A 9,448-nucleotide genomic window follows, 5' to 3' on the forward strand; every position below is an offset into this window, starting at 1 on the left:
TGTTTAATATCTCAAGTTAAGATTTAAAGTGAGGACATTCCTCGTGTTGAGATGTCGCTTGAGACACCAGTAAAGTGACAGGTTTGAGGGGAAAATGTCCCTTACGTTACATTTTCTATTTGAACTCTGTCCAACAAGACACCAGTCCTCTGCAACACATAAAGAGTGCGAAGTTTCGTGATAGTTTCATATAAGACCGTCTGCATAATTTGCACAAATTGCATGAGTTACGCAACTCACATGAAGTAAATGAAAATCTCGCCCAGACTTATTATAAAGTTAATCTTTTACTATTACACAAAGCTGTGCTTCTTGAGAGGGTCAAAAATCAATAATGAGAGCAGCAGTAGTTTGCGTCATTGTTTAAATGGGGTCCAACCACATATTTTATTTTAATTTTAAATGTATTGCTCTGTTGTTTTTGATAACGCGAGGCACACCAAGTTTTTGTCTGCTTCTAAAGGGTAATTTAGAGTCTAGTAAAAAACATTGTACACAAAATCTAAATTTTCCACACTTTTCTTTTGTTTAAGAAGGTTTCTCTTTTTTGCCTTGGATGAATATTTGGCATGGGGTGAATTTTAATTCTGCGAGCAGAATTGGAGAATTTTGGAGACTCTGTCGGTGGAGGCCGGTAATTTTGGCAGGGGCTTGGACAGGCCGCACATATATACTCACTCACTTACACCCATGCATTCACACACGTGCATACACACACACACACTCATTCACAAAACTCACTCACAAATCCATACATTTATACATATACTCACACACATACCAAACATTCGAAAAGATAAATCTTACCCGCCTGGCATCTCAAAGCCGTGAAGGTCCCACGAGGGTCGGGACTGCTGCCTCTTCTCATTGGCCGACTTGATGTCAGCCAAGGAGGGAAGGCAGCAGTCCCGCCCTCGTCACTGAGTGGAATGGGGTCAGTGAGACTGCTGACCCCACGCCTCTCTGTGATAAAGTGTCATTGATTGAAACTTGGGTTTGGGAGCTTCAGGGCTTAAAACTGAAGCACCGGGGTCTGAGGCAATCAGTGACGCTTGTCCTTATCAGAAGGGGGGGCCTTGAGGTGCTTTTGCTAGAATGAGGAAGTCACACCCACAGGGCGGTAAAATCATGAGGCTGAAAAAAGTTCCGCTCAGGCCGTGAGGAGCCTGCACATTTAGGACATGTATAGCTACTGGCTGCCTGACCTGAATAAGAAGAATGTCTGTTATTCTGATCTTTGAGAAGCTTGACAGGCACTCTTCTTCTCTGGAAGAAGGTAAGGGGGAGTGGCCCTTTCGCCCATATGAACAGACCGCGGCTGGACTCAGTGTTAGTCTTGTAATACAGAGTTCCCGCCAAATTCCACCACGTGCTGCATGGCAGAATTTATTCCTGTTTGAGCAATGCAATGAGAAAAGGAACAACGCAAGGATTCAGAATGTGATCTGGCGAGCAAGATTTGGTGTCCCCGAGCGTGATCTTTGGTTCCTAGGAGTTCCTCCTCCGAAATTTTACAAACTTGGGAGGACGCAGGCGGTTGCCGTGGGAAGGCTGCTTCCCGAGAAGATTTTCTACTTCAGCGGCAGCAAAATCAACTCAAAAATCGCATGGTGCCGTTCACGCTGATTTTTCACTTCGGACGTGCTACCAATGCTAAATCAGAGCACGAACAATGGGCCATGTATTTTCCGACCATTGGCGGACCTTCGCAGAATCTCTCTGAGTTTTTATGTAACTCTGTGTGATTTCGCAGAGTGAAATTCCACGAGTTCCCCCAGACCTTGTGAAAATAATGTATGAATCTTTCATGTACCACGGTTTGAAAAAATTCTCATGCTTTTTTGAATGTTGCATTAACTTTTCAGTATTTTTAATCTAAAAATGCATATAATATGTGGGTGCTTTTGAATACATTTGTGGGTTTATGCGGTGGTTTGCCACTGTCATAAAAAAGATATTATGGAGCTGCAATGTAATTTCTCCTCCCAGGTTAAGCAAACAAAGCATTGTCGAAGGCAGTAAGAAGAGGTTACCAAAAAGAAATTTGTGGAGGAAAGAAAGCTTATCCTGCTAAATACACTGATGAGGGTCCTAAGAGGATCAGATTAGTGTGTTGCATAGTAGTTCGTAGTGCCATAGAGTGTAGTGGTGAAAAGTGGAGTGGTGCTGAGTAGAGCAGCATGGAAGACAGTGGCACAGAATGCAGTATAATAGAGAGGTGCAGAGTAGAGTGGCAAAAACTGGTGAAGAATATAGAATATAGGGCCGTACAGTGCAGTGGCATAGAGTGGGGTGGCGTAGGGTGGACTGATGCCGACTAGAGTGGCAAAGAGTGCATTGGAGTAGAGTGCCATGTTGCAGGGTAGAGTGCTGCAGAGTGCAGTGGTGCAGAGAGGTGTTGAGTAGAGTGGCATAGAGTGCAATCACATTGAGTACAGTGGTGCAGAGTAGAGTGAAGTGGTACATAGTAGAGTACTGCAGAGTACAGCACAGTGCAGTGCCATTGAGTGGTGTACACTAAAGTGGACTGATGTAAGTGCATTGGCATAGAGTGTTGTAGAGTACAGTGACATAGAGTGCAGTAGCAGAGAGAGGTGCAGCATAGAATTCAGTGGCGTACAATGCTGCGCCACAGAATACAGTGGCTTACATTACAGTGGCATAGAGTGCAATGGAGTAGAATACTGTGGTGTAGAGTGCAGTGGTGTAGAGGGGCAGAGAGTGCAGTGGCATAGAGTGGTGCAGAATGGAGTGGTGTGCAGTGGAGTGATACAGAGTGGAGTGACAGAGAGTGCAGTGTTGCAGAGCAGTGCTGTAGAGTGGCATAGATTAGAGTGTTGTAAATAGCAGTGGTGAAGAGTACAGTGGGGCAGAGTAGAGTACAGTGGCGTAGAGTGCTGTGATGTAGAGATCAGTTGTGAAGAGTGCATTGTGTAGAGTTTAGTGCTTTAGAGCAGAGCGGCATGGAGTGCAGTGGCATAGAGTAGACTGTTTCAGAATAGAGTGAAGTAGCGTAGAGTGGAGTGATGCAGGGTAGAGTGCAGTGGCGTAGTGTAGAGTGACATAGAGTAAAGTGGTGTAGAGTAAATGTAAATGTAAATGTAAATGTAATATGCTTGTAAAGAGCACAGCTGCCCCAGCAACGGGGCGACCCGGCGTTGTATAACACTGTGGAACCCTTCCTGGCTCTCCCTGTGAGATGCCCCTCCTGGGCACCCCCCAAGGTGAAGCCAGGCATCCCAGCGTTGTAGGGGCCGTTGTGGAGATTAAGCAAGCTATTGCCCAGAGTTGCAGCGTGGGACCCATGATTATAGTAGACGCCGAGGCGAGAGAGAATTATCGAGTCCACGGACATCTAGCCCAAGACCCTGCCGCGTCGGGAATTGAACCCTGGTCCCGGACCTGATCTCTGCTTCAGGGTCTGCCGCTTCTAACCTGTGAGCCACACTTCTCCACGTGAGTGCAGTGGCATTGAGTGCAGTGGTGCAGAGTAGATTAGAGTGGTGTACAGTAGAGTGCAGGTGCATAGAGTTGAGTGTTACAGAGCAAAGTGCATTGGTGTAGAGTCTATTGGCAAAGACTGCAATGGCGTAGAGTGCAGTGTTGTAGAGTGACATAAAGTGGAATTGTGCAGAGCATATTGGAGTGGCCTAGACTGGAGTGATTTACATTGCAATGGTCTAGAGTAGAGTGTCATATAGTGCATTGGCATAGAGTAGGGTTGTGCAGAGTACAGAGGTGTAGAGTGAAATGGCATAGAGTGAAGTGGCACAGGGTGGAGTCGTGCAAAGTGGAGTACAGTGCAGTGGCGCAGTGTAGCGGTGTGGTGTAAAGTGGGGTGGTGCAGAGTAGAGTGCAGTGGTTCAGAGTGGAGTGGTGCAGAGCAGAGTGGAATGGCATGCGGTGGTGCATAGTACAGTGGTGTGGTGTAGAGTTGAGTATGCATGGAGTGGTAACACTCTGTCATTACAGACAACATATTTTCAATTGAAATGACCATTATATTTGATCAGACATACAGTTCTACTAAAAAAAACTATACAGCGCACAAACAATAATGTGTGAGAATTTCATCACCGAGTGTAATGATTTGTTTTGCTTATATTAAAGTATTTGTTTCCAGCACAGTTCACAATTAACAAAAAATGTGCTTCATTTGTGTCCTGACATATTCTGAAATACCTACTCAGTTCATTTAAATGTTGTGTGCTAGAAAAGAAAACGTTTCTATCCCAAATGTGTCCAGCAGGATTGTCACATAAATCTTCTCACTCAGAAGTCAGAGAAACAAAGTAAACACCAAGCTCCCTCAGAAGACAGAGCCTGACATTTGACTTTGGTCTTTGAATTCATAGCAAATGTGACAAGATAAGGACTATATTTATAGGCCTGTTTACAGAAAAGATGGTTGCAAAAACAGGGGCAGCCCTATAACCCAAACCTGGGGCTAATAAATAATATAAACGCACCAATGGTTCAGGTACCCATTTACAAGAAAAATATTGAAGTTTTTGCAATTGCCGCCCTAAGTGCGCTGGGGATGCCCAGACGTGGGTCCCAGGCACTCCACACCACTTGGAGTCAAGCTAGCCGGGCTGATGAGAGGTGTTACCTCGAAACCGGTCCGGTCTTCGGATGCTTGATTCCGTTCTGGGAAGGACATGGCTTTTGTAGTTCGGACTGGACTGTTCCCATGGGGCAACAGGGTCAGAGCTGATTTGCATATCGCCATCGTCTAACCCAGGGTGGTGTGGAGTGCAAAAAAACGATGGATTTGGGCCCAGATCTTTTGACTGGGGGAGTGTGTGACATTGATCCACATTCAGTCCATCACTTGTTGTTTTTGCAATTGCCGCCCTAAGTGCGCTGGGGATGCCCAGACGTGGGTCCCAGGCACTCCACACCACTTGGAGTCAAGCTAGCCGGGCTGATGAGAGGTGTTACCTCGAAACCGGTCCGGTCTTCGGATGCTTGATTCCGTTCTGGGAAGGACATGGCTTTTGTAGTTCGGACTGGACTGTTCCCATGGGGCAACAGGGTCAGAGCTGATTTGCATATCGCCATTGTCTAACCCAGGGTGGTGTGGAGTGCAAAAAAACGATGGATTTGGGCCCAGATCTTTTGACTGGGGGAGTGTGTGACATTGATCCACATTCAGTCCATCACTTGTTGTTTTTGCAATTGCCGCCCTAAGTGCGCTGGGGATGCCCAGACGTGGGTCCCAGGCACTCCACACCACTTGGAGTCAAGCTAGCCGGGCTGATGAGAGGTGTTACCTCGAAACCGGTCCGGTCTTCGGATGCTTGATTCCGTTCTGGGAAGGACATGGCTTTTGTAGTTCGGACTGGACTGTTCCCATGGGGCAACAGGGTCAGAGCTGATTTGCATATCGCCATTGTCTAACCCAGGGTGGTGTGGAGTGCAAAAAAACGATGGATTTGGGCCCAGATCTTTTGACTGGGGGAGTGTGTGACATTGATCCACATTCAGTCCATCACTTGTTGTTTTTGCAATTGCCGCCCTAAGTGCGCTGGGGATGCCCAGACGTGGGTCCCAGGCACTCCACACCACTTGGAGTCAAGCTAGCCGGGCTGATGAGAGGTGTTACCTCGAAACCGGTCCGGTCTTCGGATGCTTGATTCCGTTCTGGGAAGGACATGGCTTTTGTAGTTCGGACTGGACTGTTCCCATGGGGCAACAGGGTCAGAGCTGATTTGCATATCGCCATTGTCTAACCCAGGGTGGTGTGGAGTGCAAAAAAACGATGGATTTGGGCCCAGATCTTTTGACTGGGGGAGTGTGTGACATTGATCCACATTCAGTCCATCACTTGTTGTTTTTGCAATTGCCGCCCTAAGTGCGCTGGGGATGCCCAGACGTGGGTCCCAGGCACTCCACACCACTTGGAGTCAAGCTAGCCGGGCTGATGAGAGGTGTTACCTCGAAACCGGTCCGGTCTTCGGATGCTTGATTCCGTTCTGGGAAGGACATGGCTTTTGTAGTTCGGACTGGACTGTTCCCATGGGGCAACAGGGTCAGAGCTGATTTGCATATCGCCATTGTCTAACCCAGGGTGGTGTGGAGTGCAAAAAAACGATGGATTTGGGCCCAGATCTTTTGACTGGGGGAGTGTGTGACATTGATCCACATTCAGTCCATCACTTGTTGTTTTTGCAATTGCCGCCCTAAGTGCGCTGGGGATGCCCAGACGTGGGTCCCAGGCACTCCACACCACTTGGAGTCAAGCTAGCCGGGCTGATGAGAGGTGTTACCTCGAAACCGGTCCGGTCTTCGGATGCTTGATTCCGTTCTGGGAAGGACATGGCTTTTGTAGTTCGGACTGGACTGTTCCCATGGGGCAACAGGGTCAGAGCTGATTTGCATATCGCCATTGTCTAACCCAGGGTGGTGTGGAGTGCAAAAAAACGATGGATTTGGGCCCAGATCTTTTGACTGGGGGAGTGTGTGACATTGATCCACATTCAGTCCATCACTTGTTGTTTTTGCAATTGCCGCCCTAAGTGCGCTGGGGATGCCCAGACGTGGGTCCCAGGCACTCCACACCACTTGGAGTCAAGCTAGCCGGGCTGATGAGAGGTGTTACCTCGAAACCGGTCCGGTCTTCGGATGCTTGATTCCGTTCTGGGAAGGACATGGCTTTTGTAGTTCGGACTGGACTGTTCCCATGGGGCAACAGGGTCAGAGCTGATTTGCATATCGCCATTGTCTAACCCAGGGTGGTGTGGAGTGCAAAAAAACGATGGATTTGGGCCCAGATCTTTTGACTGGGGGAGTGTGTGATATTGATCCACATTCAGTCCATCACTTGTTGTTTTTGCAATTGCCGCCCTAAGTGCGCTGGGGATGCCCAGACGTGGGTCCCAGGCACTCCACACCACTTGGAGTCAAGCTAGCCGGGCTGATGAGAGGTGTTACCTCGAAACCGGTCCGGTCTTCGGATGCTTGATTCCGTTCTGGGAAGGACATGGCTTTTGTAGTTCGGACTGGACTGTTCCCATGGGGCAACAGGGTCAGAGCTGATTTGCATATCGCCATTGTCTAACCCAGGGTGGTGTGGAGTGCAAAAAAACGATGGATTTGGGCCCAGATCTTTTGACTGGGGGAGTGTGTGACATTGATCCACATTCAGTCCATCACTTGTTGTTTTTGCTTCTAACCTGTGAGCCACACTTCTCCACGTGAGTGCAGTGGCATTGAGTGCAGTGGTGCAGAGTAGATTAGAGTGGTGTACAGTAGAGTGCAGGTGCATAGAGTTGAGTGTTACAGAGCAAAGTGCATTGGTGTAGAGTCTATTGGCAAAGACTGCAATGGCGTAGAGTGCAGTGTTGTAGAGTGACATAAAGTGGAATTGTGCAGAGCATATTGGAGTGGCCTAGACTGGAGTGATTTACATTGCAATGGTCTAGAGTAGAGTGTCATATAGTGCATTGGCATAGAGTAGGGTTGTGCAGAGTACAGAGGTGTAGAGTGAAATGGCATAGAGTGAAGTGGCACAGGGTGGAGTCGTGCAAAGTGGAGTACAGTGCAGTGGCGCAGTGTAGCGGTGTGGTGTAAAGTGGGGTGGTGCAGAGTAGAGTGCAGTGGTTCAGAGTGGAGTGGTGCAGAGCAGAGTGGAATGGCATGCGGTGGTGCATAGTACAGTGGTGTGGTGTAGAGTTGAGTATGCATGGAGTGGTAACACTCTGTCATTACAGACAACATATTTTCAATTGAAATGACCATTATATTTGATCAGACATACAGTTCTACTAAAAAAAACTATACAGCGCACAAACAATAATGTGTGAGAATTTCATCACCGAGTGTAATGATTTGTTTTGCTTATATTAAAGTATTTGTTTCCAGCACAGTTCACAATTAACAAAAAATGTGCTTCATTTGTGTCCTGACATATTCTGAAATACCTACTCAGTTCATTTAAATGTTGTGTGCTAGAAAAGAAAACGTTTCTATCCCAAATGTGTCCAGCAGGATTGTCACATAAATCTTCTCACTCAGAAGTCAGAGAAACAAAGTAAACACCAAGCTCCCTCAGAAGACAGAGCCTGACATTTGACTTTGGTCTTTGAATTCATAGCAAATGTGACAAGATAAGGACTATATTTATAGGCCTGTTTACAGAAAAGATGGTTGCAAAAACAGGGGCAGCCCTATAACCCAAACCTGGGGCTAATAAATAATATAAACGCACCAATGGTTCAGGTACCCATTTACAAGAAAAATACCAATTATAACTTTGGGCGGTCCATTCAAGGAATCACACGGATGAGTAATAAAGTACCCTCAGACAAATATCAAGAAAATGTACTTGTTATTGAATAATTATTAAAAAAAATACAAGTATACAGTAATATATCTGAGGACAGGCATTGTGGTGGAAATCATAAGTGCATTAGAAACATTAAGAAACAGCAGAAATTGTCACATTGCGTTTGCTTGATCGATAATGATCACATCAGTGGAAGTGTTAAGCAGGCCTTCATTGCCAGTCAGTGAGAAGACTGGCCAGCACCGTCAGAACATTCCAGAACACAGTCAAACGTTCTACAGTTGCATCATCTATTGCACCTGCCCTTTTCATTTAGCATTTGTTCTCATTTTGTTTAATCTCGAGGGCCATGATTGTTTTAAGAATGTCTCCCTTTTTCGTTTCTAGTTCAGTTTCAGGTGTTAAAAAGCAGTACCAGCGAGGCCACTTACCTCCAATGTTCAACAGTCCATGGTGAGGGGATGGCGCACGAGAGGTGACTGACAGCTGTCAATATTCCTGTGGGTTCTGCATCGGTTTCAGGGCGCGAGAGAATGGCAGAGCTCGGGGCGCCGCGAGGCTTTTATAGCGTGGTCCCGGCCCTCCCTCCTCGCCGCCATTGTCCTCCGGGTGACAAAGGTTGCAATGCGGCAGCGCCCCGTGGAAACCTCTCGCAGCCCCTGGCTCCCGGCGGGCCCAGCTGATGTGCTGATGCACGTGCACGGTGCCGGGGAGGCCTTTTCAAGCGCCCTTTGTGTGTGGAATAAGCAAGCTGGCAGATATTACAGTGCCCTGGGATTAGCTGACCTTTTGTCCCCGAGGAGGTAAGGTTTTCAATCGGGAAACAAACCAGAAACCCAGAGGGAGAGGTGTTGGGAAGAGGCATGGAAAGGACAAGGGTTTGGGAGAAGTTGAAAGCTCCAGGCCTTTGACCTGACAGTGACACTAGAAACAGGAAGTATGTAAACAGGAAGTTGAGGGGCGGGCAGATAGCTTTGCTGCCCCATAGCATGGAGTCACCTCATATCTTTAAGTCTGTAGGGTGACAAATCCTCTCCTGGGAGTCTAGGTGCATTTTTAAGATACTTCTACGGCCTCCAGTGCAGACGGGCACCTTCTCACCCTGAAAGGTTCCACTCATAATACACCTTCCAGCTCTTCCATAGGATTCGAGTGCCA

At 47.4% G+C, this 9,448-nt stretch overlaps 1 protein-coding gene across 1 annotated transcript in view; it reads right to left on the reverse strand.

The window, feature by feature from the left end:
- The window catches only part of LOC147677767 (lens fiber membrane intrinsic protein-like), a 65,831-nt gene extending 56,977 nt beyond the window's left edge, over positions 1–8,854 (reverse strand). The window contains exon 1 of the mRNA XM_086946499.1: positions 8,722–8,854. The gene's annotated coding sequence lies outside the window, so the exon portion shown is untranslated. The remainder of the gene's footprint in view (positions 1–8,721) is intronic.
- Positions 8,855–9,448: the final 594 nt, after the last annotated feature.

The sequence above is a fragment of the Lissotriton vulgaris genome, chromosome 12 (assembly GCF_964263255.1).
Source record: "Lissotriton vulgaris chromosome 12, aLisVul1.2, whole genome shotgun sequence".
NCBI classification, from domain to species: Eukaryota; Metazoa; Chordata; class Amphibia; order Caudata; family Salamandridae; genus Lissotriton; species Lissotriton vulgaris.